The 15,748-nt window shown below is 47.9% G+C and overlaps 1 long non-coding RNA gene across 3 annotated transcripts in view; it reads left to right on the plus strand.

Annotated features, from left to right (window-relative positions):
• LOC110407110 overlaps positions 485–15,748 on the plus strand; it is a 24,517-nt gene continuing 9,253 nt past the window's right edge. For all 3 annotated transcript variants that reach the window (XR_002443726.1, XR_002443727.1, XR_002443728.1), the window contains exons 1-2: positions 485–681; positions 15,300–15,394. This is a non-coding gene — a long non-coding RNA (uncharacterized LOC110407110). The remainder of the gene's footprint in view (positions 682–15,299; positions 15,395–15,748) is intronic.

Genomic DNA, 15,748 nt, shown 5'->3' on the forward strand with positions numbered 1-15,748 from the left:
TGCATGTTGCCCTAAATACCAGTCCCAGCAGCCTCTCTCCATTGGGGCTATGGTTAGTAGTCAGATTGCCCCATGCTTCTGCTGCAAGCCTTGCTTTGTGATGGTTCATGACAGTTGCTGCTGTGTTTTGAAGCTGACATTCCCCTCTATCTTCTACAAGCTGTCTCTGGGTTTGGTTGCTGTGTTTTTACAGTGATGAGCTCCTCCAAGGGACCTCAGACACAGCTGTGAATGGAGACCTACATCTAAGGAGCCCATGCCACATTTCATGCCCCAGCACTCTGAGACTTTATGCAAGCTTCACAGAGCCAGGACGGCTATAAATTGTAGTTAGATGACTGTGCATTTAATGCTTCTCATAAACACATGAAGTTTGTCTTCAGAAAGCTGTAATGAAGAAAAGCAGATTGAAGCCAGGAAGTGTCTCGTTAGCACGTGATGGAAATGTTCATCAGGCATCCTTAAGGAGGAGGTGATTAATTCATTCCCCACTCCCTGCTGTGGGAGGGTCTGAGGACAAATCAGGAAGCTAAGGGCAAATTGGTTGGAGGGGGCAGTGGGAAGGGGCTGCTTCTTGGTGAGAGGGGCTCTATGGAGTTGCTCTTGGCTCTTCTTCGTGCTGTGTGTGCTGCTGTGGGCCTGGAGCAAAGACCTACCCGACACCTGGCCTCGTGGAAATGAGTAAGTCATGGCATTGTACTCTGCTTCCTTGTCTAAAAGTTGAAGGTGGGCATGTGTTTGACTGACAGAACTCTGCCATGAGTAAAATATCAGAGCGCCTTGAAGTTAGCTCCTGCTGAGTACCTGCTCCTTCCCCTTCTGTTAGCTCCTGAGTCCATCTCTGCTGCTCTTGTGCCTGTGCCCCTGCTCTGTTTGGAATTTCTTGCTGTTTTCCCGGTGCAAAGGGCTTTCAGATGTCTGAATGGAACTAAAAGTTTATTTCCCTTGGACTTTCGTTAGTTATCATGTCTGGTTTGGATCCAAATTCCATCCTTGTTATTGCACTTCTCACACTCTGCCTGAAGCCTCAGCGTTACAAGGGAACTAAAATCCCCAGTCCCTGGGGGTCTCTGTTGAATACGACTCTTGTAACATCTGGGACTCTTCCACCCCAACAGATTTGCAAGTGCAGAGAGGCTTTATTTTACTGACTAATGCAGCAGAAAAGAATAAAACTTGCAAAACAGTGAGACTGTAAACCAAACCCATTACAGCTGATTATTGCCAATTTGTACCCAGTACCTGTGGCTTGTAGGAAGTTCTTGCCTGTGGTTAACTGGCAATCGTTGTTGTTTATGTGTTTATTAGTTTGTACCCAACATATGCTTAATGGCTCTTCTGCTCAATATTTTTTTTTTTTTTGCTGTGGTTTTAATCCGTTTTTGCAATGCACGGTGGCCGCTGCAGTCACAATCTGTCTCTTCCCTGCAAGGTTTACTGACCTTTCTGTGAGAGGCCCTGTTGTGATGGGCTTTGAACTCTTGTCCTCTTAAAGTTGCTTTTGTCTGATGATGCGAGGAACAACATGGCAGTGAGGACAATGGCTGTGGCAAGTCCTGGCTGGGGGCTGGAGGGGTCGAGGTTGGACCCTTTAGAGAGGGCTGCTACATCCCAGCACGAGCTGGGCAATGGAAAATATTCCAGCTACTCTGGAGGCAGCAGAGTTGCTGCTTTTGCCAACGGAACGGAAATTTGGGTTAATCCTTAACCTGGATCTTCCACTGCTTGAAATAGGTTGTTGGATGGTTCTAGAAGCAGGACCCCATATAGGAAGATATACCCTTCACCTATGTGTAGAGCAGCTGGAACTCCTTTGTCTGGGGCCTTGGTGTTTGCAGAGATCTCCTTCTGAAGAGCGTTATTTCCGTGCTTACGCACAGTTGTATCAAGAAATTAATCCAGTATTTAAGGCTGTATGAAAGATGGTCTTTTCATGGCATGCCTAACGAGACTAAGGACACTGCTATTCCTACAAATGCTGGGCTGGCAGGGGAGTGCCTGCTCTGTGTGTGTTACCTTTGCAAAGGGCAATCTAGGACTGGAAATCCAAGCTGCTCCTTCTGTGTGCCCTCTGCCTTCCTCTCCTTTCACCTGGGAGAAAAGGTGCCAAACCCACCCCCCTGTATTGTAGCTATACAGTCCCAAAGGTGCTGAGCCCAGTGCAGTGAGAAGAGCTGGGCAGCTTTCAGCAGGGCGTTAACTTCAAACACTTGGGTCCATCAATGCACGCTATGTTCCTGCTCCTTGCCCTTCATATCATATTCCAGGAGCATTCATATTCACTCATCAGAGACCCCTCCTGTCCTGCCTGGCTGCTGATCAGCCGCTGATGAGCACCAACCCCTTACAGGCACGCACACAGAGATGCTGACTGCAGCTCTGGCCCTCAGGTCTACCCAGTTCCTGACAGCTCTTATCAAGAATCCTGTAACCCCAGCCCTGCTCTGAGCACTTGAGGAAGAGCTGTCCCCCCCCTACCTGCCCCACTGGAGTCCCACAACTCACCTGCAGCAAGCCCTTCATGGCAGCTGCAGCAGCTGCTCCCTTCTTAGCCAGGAAACCAGTGTTTCTGCTCACGTTTTAAACTTGACTCTGTAAGGAATGCAAACTATTACTTCAGTGCCTGTATTTCTCTTACGGGGCTGGAGGAATGTTACCTTTGCTTAGTTGGTAGAACAGATATATTCCATAACTCTTTGGGGAATTAATATTCACGCTATTAACTTTAACATATTGCTCTCAGTTCCACATCTTTTTGGTTTAACAAGCAGTTGCAGGCTCAAAATGATGAGCTTGGTTGAAAACGCTGCACCTCTCTTTGGGGTCTGGGGACTGAGATTTACCAATTAAAGTCGAAATATGTTTGAACTGTGCCATGGAAAATCAACATCCAAATTAGTAGCGTGTGGGATCAGAATTACTGCAGTAGGAGGACCTTGCTGGAGGTCAGTGCAGCCCTCACCTGGGGGAGGCTGCCTGAGGTCAGGATCCCCATGCAGCAGCTGGTTTGATTCCCTTTGCATCAGGCTTGTCCTTGGGGATGCCTGTGGCTGTAAGCTGGAGCACCCCTGGGCAGTGCTGCTGTCAGGCAGCACCACAGCTCTGAAAATTCTTCTCTGGGCTCAGTGCAAGGAGGTGCAGGTGGGCAGAAAAGGCAAAACCCGAACATCTCTTGGCAATATCTGCAGTCAGTCCTGCTTCTGGGGCTCACTTCAGGTGGATTTGGGGGGTGGGGCGTCACTCTTGTTTTTTTCCTGGCAAGAATGTCATGATAGAAAGGTCCTGCAGATATGATGCAGATCCCTTGGCTTTGGAGGGGCCAAACATGCAGCTCCTCACTTGGCTGCAGAGCGGTCGCTGAAGTTTTCTGCCAGATGTATTTTGGTAAAAACACTTCTGGACCTTCGTTCCAATCTTCCAATCTAATTGATGGCTTCATGCCTCTGCTCTGCTGCTAAAGCACAAGGGGTGATGTGCTGGAGAGAACACGTGGAGAAGAACACCTCTCTGCACCTGTTCTAGGTGAGGCCCGAGCCCAGGGGCTCTTTCCTTGCCAGCTGGATCCTACTGAGAAGTTCTTCCCTTCTCTGAAATGATGTGGCCTCATTCTTCACCCCTTTGTCCCTGAAAGGAGTTCGGTTTGCATGGATGCAGCACAAAGCTATGCTCTGAATGGAAAGCTGGTGACATCAAACTCGAACACTGATGGGTGCAATAATCATTAACAGATCGTTTAGAAGAAGTGTAAAGCCTCTTAATGAGCAATTTATCAGCAACCTCCTCCTGGAACATATTCACTGGGGTTTTCTACCTTAATCCCAAGTAGCAGCTGCTTTTAGCAATGTCTCAAAAGTACTTGGAGTGATTTAAACATGACACGAACACCTAAGCATTATATATATTAATATATAAGTGAAACAAAGAATGGTCTAACCTTCAAACCTGCTAGCCTTGGTAGTGAACGTGAGCTTGCTTTGCCCCTGGGTTATCTTGAGCTACTGAGTTTCATGGCTACACTCCAGGCTGTGTCTGTAAAATGCTTTTCTATCCATGAGCATGAAGTTGTTGCTCTTCCAGCATCCGTGTGTCAGCGCTGCTGTGAGCTCTTCTGTCCCACTCTTGCTCACCTTGGATGACTCTCACTTCTGCAGCCAATGTACTCGGCTTCTTCCATCTTGCCACCCATATGTATGCAGTTGCATAAATAAAGAAATAACAAGCTCGCACACCATTAAATTCAAGGAACTGATGCATTTCAAACGCAGAAAACAGAAGCAACAGAGTGCCTTGCTAATTTTTTCACTAATTTACACCAGAGGGAATAAGAAGTCTCTTAAATCAGATGCTAATTTTGTTTATTTAACTTCCTAGTCAGCACAATGACCTTTCATCCACGAGTAAGAACAAATTAGTGCAGAAGTTCTTTGTGGGAGGCTGGAGAACTTGTCTCAACCTGATACTGAATAATACCCAATTAAATCTACTTCCTAACGACTCTGCCTTCCCTCCTAGAAGGACGTTTCAGATAAAAGAACAAAACGATATGCCTTTTATTTGCCACTCTACAAAATCTCTTCACGGAATGCAAACAACCCCAACCCTAGTGTGTCTGATACAGGATTTGCAACGCTCTTGGTTATTGGTAAGAGGATAAGGAGCTTATTAATGTTTATCAGGAGGAGGATGAAAGATCCCCTGCTCCCCGTGCTAGAAGAATGGATTTCCATGTTTATCAACAATCAAGGTGGGAGGGAAGCATTTGGGTAACAAAGCTGTAAACACGAGTAGGCTAGGTGGAAGAATAGGAGTTCTTCATATTTGGTAACAGGATAAGAGATGTTGGGCAGGCTCTTTGGTGAGATAAGGAGCTTATGCTAAAATCAAAATGTTTTTTTTTGGTATCAAGGGGACCCAGAGGCCTCCTGATGACGGAGAGGGAACTTAACAGCCCCTCAGGGAGTTGCAGAAGGAGCAGAGGTGCTCTTGAGATGCAGAACGAGCTCTGTGAGCTGGGTGGGCCAGCACCTGGAGATCTCAGAGAGCAGTGGCTGAAGGAAAGCACAGGAGATGGCAGCCCCCGGTTTTGCCTTTGGGGTCAGTGGATGTGATGGAGTGCTGGCTGTGGGCAGCACCTCTGATCTGTGGGCATGCATGGTTTGGGAGAGGTTTGAGATGGAGACACCTCCAGCACTGCTCCCCGCCACCTCGCTCTGTCCAGACCATGAGATCTCTTCTCAAAAGCCAAGACACCTCAAAGACGCCTTGCAAGTGCAGCAGGCATTGGGATGGCTGCAGGGCTGGGTGTTAAAATAGGCTTGGTTCTACTGCTGGCAGTGTGGTTTAGCTACAAATGGCTTTCTGCTGCAGCTGGACTGGTGGAAGGGTGATCTGTAAGGTCTGTGCCGTGTTGGAGTGCAATGCCTTGAACACATCTGGCGCTGGCTGTCCAACAACATCCTGTTTTCACACTGGTTTTGAATGAGCCGTGGGGCCTGGGGAAAATTCACCCATAAGTGTGTGTCAGAGAGGTGTGAACAAAATGTGTGGTCCTGTACTGTAGAGGTCGTGCTGCATAGCTCCTTTTTGGTCCCAGTGAAGTCCCACAGCCATGTGAGACGTGTGAGAGCCGTGTCCTCTTGGAAAGCTGCTCTTCCCAGTAGGAACTGGGGACCATGACATAAAACAAATCCTAGTGTATTTCCAGCTCTGTTCTCCTGTGCCTGGGTGAAGCCATCTGTCCATGCACTGCACAGGTCACTAGATCCTAGGATGTGCCACTGGGAGAAAAGCCTATTTAATTCTTCCTCTTGCAGAAGGGGCTAGCACAGCCCAGGAGCACTGCACGTACCCACTTCTACACCCTCGGTCTGAAGGGTTCGCGCTGCACAGTTAAACCCATCCCTGCTCATGGCTCTCCCTCCCACCCCAGTGTGGACATGGACTCGCATCCAGCTCCAGCACTCAGGTCAGCTCAGCTAAGGGCTGAGGTTTGGGCTTCTCTCCAGTCGGGTACAGGGAACAGATTCCAGCCTTGCTTATCCTCCCCTTGATGAAGCCTCCAGCTCAGAGGATAAGCTCCAATCCCAACCCGTTATCAGAGGGATCCAGATGCCAGCCAGTGGAGTGTGGTTCCTGGCAGGGCCTGCCCATGCTTTGGCCTCTCTGTAGGACCACAGAGCAGCGGTGCTGCAGCTGCTGCTGGGGCTGGCAGCAGACCAGGCCGGCAGCTCATTTATTTATCAGCGGCCGAAATTCGTGCGCTAAGTCCATCGAGGTGCCCAAGTTATTTTCTTAATGGATATTGCTCTGTGAATTGTGCGTGGTTGTTTATTTTTAGATGTGCCCATTGGTTTTAGGGAGGAGCAGAGGGATGCTGCGGACGTGTCCCCTCTGAGCTCAGTTACCTGTTGGTGCGGGGCAGAGCTTCACCATAAATCCCCCCCAGGTCTGTAGGATGCTCACTCTGCATCTGGCTGCGTGTCACCCCCGATAAAACCAATATAAGAACATCCCTGGGACTCTCCCCAGCAAGCTGCTGCCCTGAATGTGCCCCACATCGGGGGCTCTCCCTGCCCTCCCACCCACAGGGAATTCACATTTCCCACTTCCAGATGAATCTCCCTCTCTGGAGCTTGACTCCAGCAAAGGAATGATTTGCACTTACAGCGCTGCTAATGAATTTCTGAAATAAGGAATTAATTACCGTCTGTCTAAATTAGAGTTGTCCTATCCTTTGAGATCCATCTTTTTGATTCTAATTAATTTTAAAAATTACTCCTAGAGTCTTCAGTAGAGATTCTAATTTATTTTACTCTAATATTATTTCTCTGATAAGCAATTTAATTTTTAGATTGGAATCCGCCTAATCTCGAATTTGTCACACAAACTCCACTCTCTAAGATACTGTTTACAGCATTTGGGAGATGACAGATGATGCACAAATCCTCCTTTCTTCTTTTTTCCTTTTAAACACCTGAAACGTGTGCTCAAAGGAGATTAATTGAAACCCTTCACTGCGCTGTGTTTAGGAAAGATCCTTAATATTTTAGAACCAAAACCAAATATTAGTTATAAAGCTTCTCTAATTGCGCCATTTCATGGAGAAAAATGCATGTCTAATTTGCTTTTTTTAAAAGAACATTTGCTTTATGGGTATTTGCCGGAGTCTGACAGTTACTTAACTGGCTGTTTTTATTAACTCGTGTTCTCAGCATCGAGCGTGCTGGCAGCTGGGGAAAACTCAGATATCAATTTTACATTCTTATCAAAGCTGCCATCCCGCAGGCTGCCACGAACTGCACAGCAAACTTCGCTCTGACTCCTGAATTTGTCCTCTCTGAGTTTCAGCCTTCAGAGCATTATTTTTGCCACACCTCAGCTGAGACTGGGGCTCCCAAGCACTTCATTCCTGGGGTCTTCAATCCAAGCACAAAAGCCCACGAAGGGCAAATGCTTGGCCCACTGGCCCATCTCTTCCTCTGCTTGGAGGCGGTCCTTGTCGAGGACAAGGGCGGGTGGATTTGTGACACTTGGAGGTGATGGTAGGGCAGCTGGTCCAACAGGCTGGGTCTCCATCACGGGTACCATAGAATGTCCCAGGTTGGGAGGGATCCAGTAACGATCATCGAGTCCAACTCCTGATCAGTTTATAGGCACGCAGCCCTCTCTATGGGCATTTCTATTTTTTCCTGCCAAATATGAATGAAAGGCTTAAAAACACATTAGCAAGAAACAGAGTTGTAACCTGAAAGCTCACAATGCTTGCCAAAACTTTTGCGAAAGCAACCCTACAGAGCCCTAGAATCTTCCTGGCAACTCGGTGCACTTTAGGTTTTCCTAATACATTTCTTGTGGAGAAGACCACAGCTGCCAAGCCCCCTTCTCTGCATCCCTTCCATGCCCCACTTTGTGGTACACGACACGTCAGTTTTGACACTGATGCATGTTGAAGAGCACTGTTGCAATGAAGCTGATGCCGTTGCTTGACCATGCACCTGCTTGCTGTGTAGGTCAGACCTTGTCCTGTAAAACCTGGCTTCCAACATTGGAATGCAAGGGAGGCAAGAAAGTCCTTCGTCATTTTGGACAATTTTACATTATAGTTTGTTTGGGTTCTTAAGCTCCTTCTATTTGTATTTTTTAATTCCCACCTGTGTGTGGTATGGATCTTGGATTCTAAGAATCCCAGATGCTTAGCAGATGGTTAGCTCGAAAAAATAATCAAAGAGGCAGCAAAATTCTGTGTTCATGAGCTCCTATTTATTTCAATCTGGTGTTTTGCCTCACAACAAGACTAATAAGCAATTACTCTAGCATCTCAAATGCTTATGCAGTGTAAATGCATCTGTCAACCAGATTCAACATCATCAATAAAGCTGCCAAAGCTGTTCATAATTCAATGATATACGCTTTGAGCATCTTTTTTGAATATAATTTAAAGATTGCGGTCCTATGATTCCGACATTATTTTCTATGTGTTTAAAATACCTCCAGCTGGAAAGATCCCATGCCTTGCGTCAGATAATCACCTCCGCTGTGGACTGCCATCAGCCGTGCCATTTGGCTCGTGTGCCCGTCGTACTTCTGGCTGTTCCTACAGGGCTCCCACTGGGGCTGCAGGCAGCTCCATGGGATTGGCAGCGTTTCGTTCCTCCTTCCTCTTCTGGTGAAGCTTTTCCCCTGTGCACAATTTCACCGCAGCGCGAGGAGAGAGCTCCTTAACAGGGAAGGTGTATTTCACAATACCTTGGGTAGCACTTTTTTTTTTTTTCTAATGTTTTCTAAAGACATCTGGTTGTAAGGGGCCGGCTGCTGCGATCAGTCTCTGTGTATACGTGCACGTGTCTTAGTTGTTTGTCTGAATTTCAATCCAATTTGACAGAAATGTCCAAAATATGATGATTTCATTATTACGCATGAACAAATTATAGCGCATTGCTGCAAACTGGCACTTAGCCATAGCTTTGATATTACTTAACAGGCAATGAGAATCCCCCATGCTGCTCTCCCACCACCTCGCACCTCCCTCTCCTTACCCTCCCCTTCCTTCACTTACTGTGTGCCTGCAAACTTTTTGTGTCATTAGAAAATCACAGAATCACTTGAGTTGGAAGGGACCCTTAAAGGCTGTTTGGTCCCACTCCTTGTAATGAGCAGGGACACCCACAGCTCCATCAGTGCTCAGAGCCCCAGCAGCCTGACCTTGGCTGTCTGCAGGGACGGGGCACCACCACCTCTCTGGGCAGCCTGTGCCAGTGCTTCAAGTACCCTTGTATTCCATCTTTTCCTTATATCCCAGTAATGTTTGTGGATGCGGAGATCCGTGCCTCAGCTGTAGGAAGAGCAGCCCCACAAGCTCAGCTGTTCATTATATCCCAAACTGCCCACACAGGAAAGGCCTTCATGGATATCCCAGCTGCTGGAAACTCTTTGATTAGATCTAGCAGATTGCTCCAGGACACCAGGCTCTGGGAGATGGCTCTTCCTATGTGTCAGTGAGGCTTTCAGCTTGTGCCATCACATTGAGGAAAACATAGGGTATTTTCTGTGTGAAATGTTGGTTGGTTTGGTTGGTGCCCACCAGCTGATGGTCCAGTGTGGGGGCACGAAGATGTGCCTGGGGTCCAGCTTCAATACCCACCGACGTGTTGGTTGTGCCCAGAGACCTGATGGATGCTGAGGATCCATGCTAACATGAGCATCATTCTGCTCCATGCCTGAGTCAGCATTAAAGCCAGGTGGAGCAAGGCAGAGGCTGTAGGCACGGCTGACAGCAGCGTGCAGCCGAATCACTGGCAGCTGTCCTGCTTTGCCACCTGCCCACTCACCATTACCTGGTCACACTCATCCAGGTAGGGTCTTGGCATCCGAGATGGATGCTGAAATCCCCTGCAGTTTAGCAGCCCTGTCTCAGCTTTCTGGAGCTGCTGCCACAGTGGCTCTGGATGGACACTGCTCAGCACTCCTCCTGAGGGATGGAACCCAGCTCTTTGTCACCATGTAACGGGATTATGGTCACTTTCTTGTTTACCAGCTTTCCTTTAGCTGTCTTTGTGTGGCTGTTTGCTATCAGGGCACTCTCAGCCGCTTGCATTTTTCCAAGTGCAGCGCACGTTCCCCAGCTTGAAGCAGAGCAGCTCATCAATCACAGGAAGCGATGCTCGCTGGGGTTTGGTTCCTTCTTATCTCTGCTACCAAATTCACGCAGACCCTCTTGGCCACGTGCTTCTGTTGCACTCGGGATTGACTGTTCCTCCCATCAGGATCACCTTGTGTGAGCCAAAATCCTCTGTTCTCATTGCACGCTGACTGAGCTTATTTACTCTGCCTCTGTTTTCTTGCTGCCTACCAGTGTGAGTTTCCCATTCTTTTGGTTTGTGTTGCGCCTTATGCCAGAGCTAATGGAACAGAGATTTGTGAGAAAAGAGATCACAAGGTTTATTATTATAATATATATATTTTTTTAAGTTTCTGTGTGAATAAGAAGCTGAGTCTGTCAATGCAGGAGGCAATGCGTGGCTTCGTTTCTCTGCTCTCTCAAGTGTGGCAGCTCCTGGAGGGGGAAAGAGCTGGTTAAAGCAGCATGCTAGGAGCAGCAGTCCAAGGCTAGGAAAAGGAATTGTTACAAATGGGCTATTTGGGAAAGCTCTGCTTGGGATGAGGTCAGTTTGGTTGTGTGTGTCTTAGCACTGGGCTGCATTTTATTTTCTTTGTCAGCTTCCCTTATGTTTAGCAAATAGCTGCCATCTCTGTTGGGATGGGCTCCCCTTTCTTTAGACACACATGTTCAAATTGGTCCTCTGGGGTCTTCTATGCAAATAAACTAAGAACTCAGAGCTACCCGGACCCCAGCTGCTGAAATTGGTGGCATTGGATGCTCACCAAAATGCCAGCCACGAACAGTGAATCTGGAATGTACCATTGAGCTGATGGGGAACTGGAGAGGACCATTTCAGACTGAGTGTTTTTATACAGGTGATCACTGTGCATAATTTTACTCCATTTCATGCTTTTGCAGCTAAGAATCATTTTAAGGCTCAGCAGTGATGGTATTTTCCCTCACCTGGCCGACCCTGTCCCACTGAGCTCTCCAGTCTGCTTTGATAGGCAAGAGGCATAAGGAAAAAAGGTGACAGAAAAATTTAAAACCCTTTATGGACTATTTTAGAGGAGAGTGACGTGGCATATAGAGAGTGGTTAATAGCACGGTGCAAGTGACTGGCACTGGTACGTGGGGCAAACGCCACGTGAGCTCACATTAATTAAACCCTTAATCAGCACCATGATATGAGGTCTCCTGAACCATCACTGCTCAGGGGAATGCTGCCCTGGGTCTGGTGAGGGCTGCTGCAAAAACCCCACCAGCAGCAGAACCTGGGGGAAATCAGCTCAGTGCCACAGACCTGGAGGGAGGGGAGCAGCTCGTGCTCACAGAATTGCTCTGGCTGCATGAAACTTTCATGATGTTTCTGAGTTTCCCTGTGTCGAGTCTCGGTGTAAATTCTGCGCTGCTTGTGGGGGTCAGCAGGGCAGCTCGCTGCGTATCGATCTTTCTCTCTGCGTTATCGTCGGGTGTAACTAAAAACAATCAAGGAGTGTGTGCATGCAAGCCTGCATTCAAGCAGACAAATGCAAATCTCCTTCCTGTTCTGCAGGGTGAATTCCATCAAGGAAATTGGTTTTGGAGTGCAAGCCAGCCCCGTTTCTGCTTAATGTTTTCTTTTTTTTTTTTCCAGTAGAAGAGGTAGAAATGTCACGTTTCAGGACCATATACATCTCTGCCTTTGCACCAACAAAAAATAATCAGGCTCCCATCAAAACGTGTCCCCTCTTATCTTGACAGCTGCTGACAGTGATGGATACCGACAGGTTTAGGAGATCAAACACCCGACATCCCGTACTGCATTTCAAACCACCCGAGGCTCTGAAGTGCCAGTGTGACATCTGGAGGTCTCAGTAACATGAACAATGCTCTGCAACACCTCTGTCCCTATCAACCCCTATTTAGAATCATAGAATCACAGAATCGTTTGAGTTGGAAGGGGCCCTCAAAGGCCACCTGGTCCCACTCCCTGCAATGAACAGGGGCACCCACAGCTCCATCAGAGCTCAGAGCCCCATCCCCTGACCTTGGGTGTCTGCAGGGATGGGGCATCACCACCTCTCAGGGCAACCTGTGCCAGTGCCTCACTGCCCTGAGTGTAAAAAAAATACCACTGTTGTAAATTAATAGCTTTCTCCATTTTAAATGTATTATCCCACATGTGCTCAGTGTGTTTCTCTGTTAGGGATTAAGCTGTCTTGAGAGGCAGGAGGATATGGGAAGGGTAATAGGACATGTGAGTCGAATATCGAGCTGTGAGAGAACGCCTTTTGTCAAATAGCACACTGGGAACACGATGTGGGTTCCGCAGTGACACTAGAGGAAAACCACAAGCAATTGGACTCTAATGGTGCTCGGGGGATGCGGAGAACTCTCTTCTCCCATTTGCAGCAAGGCCAGCTCACAATGCAGTTATTTAAGTGTTGGAGAGTACACAAGGTGCTCTGATGACTCGAGGCGAAGCAGGCCGCGTTTCCACCCCTCTGCCATTTTTCCAGGCTGCAGGCACCTGCAGGCCTGAGAGCTGGGCCAGGCCTCTGCCCACCGCTGTGAGAGGAGCAGCCCCAGCCTGGTGCTGGGGCACGCTGCTCCCGGCAGTGCCAGCATGTTAATGATGCTGTAATGCAGCTACATTTTCCACTTTTCTGAGCATTAATACTGCGATAACTTTGTCTAAATAACGTCCAGGCTCAGGCCGTCGTATTAGCTGTCTGAAGCGTGATTTACCGCCGTGATAAATCAGCCCTTAAGCCATAGAATCAGAAATAATTGGTCTTATATCTCAGTCCTTGCTTTATCCGCTGTTCCTTTTCCCTCTCCACGTGGCCTCTCTCTTTTATTCATCCTCTAACACTTTTCTCCCTCTATTGCTCCTCAGTGGCCCTGCACAGGGCAGCAGGGAGGGGTCTGTGGGGATGTCAGCCCCACAGCTGTATTTTAAGTGGACTTTAAAGTGAGGCTTATGTATTCTTCTCCAAGAGAGCGGCAATGCATTGGCATGGGCTGCCCAGGGAGTGGTGGAGTCACTGTCCCTGGAGGCGTCCAGAACCATGGAGATGTGGTACTCAGGGACGTGGTTTAGTGGGTGATGTTGGTGGCAGGTGGACAGCTGGATCAGATGATCTTAGAGATCTTAATCAACCACAATGATTCTATGATTCCCGCTCTAAAATAGTATTAGGTGACCTCCAAGCACGAAATACAGCATAGAGAAGGTTGTTTGGATGGCATCAGAATTGTCTGCGCTTTTTTGTGTGGTTCTGCTTCATGAGCTCAGCCTGAGGACATTGGGCACAGCGCTGGCAGCTTGTATCCTCAGATCCTGAAAGGGATGGAGAGAGCACAGCTCCTCCTAGGACAGTGAGTGCCACCTGATCTCGGTGGCTGTGTTTGGTGACACAACGTGGTCAGCACCCTCACCAACTTTGCATGTCACACTGAGCACGGCTGCTCTGAGCTGGTTTACTCAGCACAATACAAACGTGTCTGCTTTTGCTGTTAGTTGCTCTGAGCAATCCCAACCAGAACAGCTTGAAAGAGTGGAGGGTTTCTTTTTTCCACTCTTTCCTTTAAATAAATGGGCATTTTCTGTCTTTTTTTTTTTTTTTTGAGCTGCTAATGTTCATTTTGCGTGCGGGCACGCAGTTCCAATCCTGTTTGAGAATGCACACAGTGGAGTGCAAAAATAAAGATTGCATCTCATGCATAATGCATGCCCCAGCAATCCGCTTTAACAAATTACCCAAGTAGATTCCTCTGATGGGGCTACGGGGAAGGAGGAGAGGGGGATTGTAACAAGTATCTTTCTAAAGAAAGGAAAGGCAAATACCTACAAGAAGTAGGCAGCAGGGCTTTTCTCCGGAGGAATCGATTCAGAAAGCAAGCAGGTTGGGTGCTGGACTCCAGGCTGCTGTGCTTGGACAGGACAGAGCATCCCTGAGCGCTTCTTCTCCCAATCATCATGCTTCATGGAGGGCACATCTCCAGACTCTCTTTATGTCAGGCAAAAGGGAAGAAGGGGGTACCTCTGTGTGCGAGGTTACCCACGTGTAGGGGGGTACCTGCACCATTGAGGCTTTTTTTCCACCCAATGCAGAAACGAGCACGAGAGCAGCGTGCTGCACTTTGCAGAGCGCGGTGCTGATGGGTAAGGGTTCATGTTGGAGTCAGCAGCCTGCAAAGCCTTTTGGCTTCGAGTGTCAACAGAACGTCAAAAAGCGCTGCAGCTATTTCTGGTTTTGGTGGGTGTTTTTGTTTTGTTTTGTTTTTCTTTTTCTCTTTTCCACATAGAAGCTTCTGTTGAAGTTGGAAGTGATGACAGGAGCCGCTTTGTCTTGTTCAGGAGCATTGAAAATGAACTTGGAGCACAAGCAAGGCGTGTGCACCTCAGTCAGCTTTGCAGGATGGCATTCAGTGGGGTGTGAGCTCTGCCTTGCCTGGACCCACAGCGTGAATTGGACACAGGCATGCCCCCAGAGCCCCCCCCAGCTCCGTCCCCAAAATGAAGCGAGCAGCTTTGGTCTAAATTAAAACACCACACTGCTCTACTGTGCTTTTGTTTTTAAACGCTTGACTGCATTAGCATTGATTTATTTTTAATACAGCCAGCTGCCGTGATGTGGGGTACTGCTTCTGTTTGTTCTCTTTGGCGACTGTAATTACAGCGTGGGTCGGGAGCTGTGGGCACAGCCTGCGGGACTGGGGGCTGGTGGCAGGAATGGGATCTGACACCAAGCAGTGGCTCCATCCATTGCTCACAGGGGCCTAAGGAGAAGGAAGAAGCGTTCTCTTGTTTTTCTTTGCTGTTTCTGATCACCTCGCCTGTGCAATGAAAGCACAGACAGGAACTCCTAAGTAAATGAACCCCCTCCTTTGATTCCATTTGCTCATGCTGCTAGTTTTTCTCCCCCATAATTATTTTTACAGGAAAACTGAATTTCGTTTAATGGGAACAAAGTTGAACACTCCATAAGCTTTGCCTGCTGCAGCCCTCCACCTGCTATGCTTTTTAAGTTTAATTGTTTCTAAACTGGCCCAGTCAATAGCATGTGTTGAAGAGGCGCTCCTCATCAGGATGCAATGCTTTGATCTCATAGAATCGTCTCTTTTTTTTTTAAAGACCTGATGATCCACCACTATTTATTTTTTTTTCTTCCCAATAATGAATGTGTCTGCTCCACCTGCCCGGCCCCAGCAGAGCTGCATTCAGACTGGGTGCAGCAATCAGAGCTGACGGGAGGAAAAGGGGCCCAGGAGCAGAGCTCTGCGTGGGCACAGCAGGGACCAGCAGAAGTAAGTGACAAATCATCGCAGGAAAAAGGAAACATTTAATTTTTATCTTTTAAGTACAGACGGTGGCAGGGAAAAAAAAAAAAAAAAGCTGCACGAAGACCAAGAGAGGGGTGCACTATATATAGACGTACAGCTGTTTCCTTCAGGTGTTATAACTCCAAAACGTAGGATGATTAATTTTGAAAGTTGAAACGTATAGCGGATTCTGATTACATCTGAGTGTCTATAATTTAGCTACTTAGTAAAATTAACTTGACGTTTTTCGTGAGCTGTGAGGACAATAATGTGTGAAGAGACTGAAGAGCAAGTTTGACTGCATCCTCTTTCCTTACCCCCCCCCCCCCCCCCCCCCCC

The sequence above is a fragment of the Numida meleagris genome, chromosome 16, assembly GCF_002078875.1.
Source record: "Numida meleagris isolate 19003 breed g44 Domestic line chromosome 16, NumMel1.0, whole genome shotgun sequence".
In the NCBI taxonomy this organism is placed as follows: domain Eukaryota; kingdom Metazoa; phylum Chordata; class Aves; order Galliformes; family Numididae; genus Numida; species Numida meleagris.